Here is a 1,463-nt window from a genome sequence, read left to right as displayed (position 1 = left end):
TATCCAAAAAAACCCCTTTCTTTCGGTCAGCGTTGCGGAATTCTTTTAACCCCGCTCCGCTGGTTCAAACAAATTCTGCAACACTTAGGTCGCTGGTTCGTATCCGGCTCGAAGGACCAGATGTTGCGGAATTTGCTTGAACCAGCGGAGCGGGGTTAAAAGAATTCCGCAACAGTCAGAGCCCTCCACAGGCTAGGCGAGTCGGGACAACGCCTATTTTTGGGCCGGTTTTGCCTACGAACGTGTACTTCTCATGATACCATTTGAATGTTCTAATAACTCAACACTGATGTTTAAAATTGCAGTGGCTTTCTCCCTCATTATTCGATTTCGGCTCATCAGCGAAGAAAGTTGCGAGCGTACTGATCGAAATGGTCGGCATTATATTCTACCCTCCAAAACCACATCGATCGAGCAGGACTGAGATTGAATAAACAGGAGCCGATTACTTAATCGGCTCCTGCTTAAAAGTCATAACCGAAGATTCTCGGAAAATGTACGGATGATATGCACGAACAACCGAGCATCCAAATCCCATCATTCCCGGGAAACAAACAGGAACAACATGGCGGGAATTTTAAGTTACGAACTCGCGTTCGATGACTGTCGCGTTCCATAGGAAAATCGCTGAGATTTTGGATATGTTTCTTCCGTCCAAGAGGCTTATAAACTCATCGCAGGACAGGACCACGTTTAGTGTTGCTACCATGGCAACGTGACGTAACGACTTCTCCCCTCATAGCGGAAGAATCCAAAACTTGTTGACTGGTTTATCTGGGTTGCCAATATCGATGTTTGACTGCCATCTATTACACGTACCAGGGGATAGTTTTGTACGGCCCTCTGGTTATTAAACACCAGTTTCCGTTTGTTTGATTATATTCCACGACGGCCGAAGAAAATTTTGATTTTATCATGGGTTGAAGTTCTAAATCAGCGTTCGTCAAAACTTTAACTGCATTACAGTTAGGGTTCCCCGCCTCTTATTACAAAATCATATTTTCGGGTAATCCATGGTCCATATAAGTTCATTTGCAGTCAGTTATTATATTTCCCCGTATAAATATCATTTATAGCTTTTGGCAGTAAAGTGAAACTTTAAATTGCACAAATTTTTCGCTTTATTTCTTCTTCACAGTTTCGATACGATTTTATTTTCTAATACCCTTTGGCATAATATTAAAACATCCTCGATCTATAAGTATTTTTTTTTGCTAAAAACAATGAAAAGAAAAATAATCTTTTCCTAGTTTATGGAGAACAATCAGTTTTTTTTATATGATGATAGCTATGATTCATAATAAGAAAAACTTCAGTACCCTAAATTTGGGACACATTTGAAAAGTACACGAACGATAAAAACAACTTTAATCTGATTCCGAAATATATTTTTCCCGCCAAATTAAAGCGAAGGCAGATGGCTTTGGCTTCTATTTCTCCCATTACCTATCACGTGACTCAGA

This window comes from Porites lutea, chromosome 1 (assembly GCF_958299795.1).
Source record: "Porites lutea chromosome 1, jaPorLute2.1, whole genome shotgun sequence".
Taxonomy (NCBI): Eukaryota; Metazoa; Cnidaria; class Anthozoa; order Scleractinia; family Poritidae; genus Porites; species Porites lutea.
The sequence above is the reverse complement of the archived record's forward strand: the minus strand, read 5'-3'. Positions refer to the sequence as shown.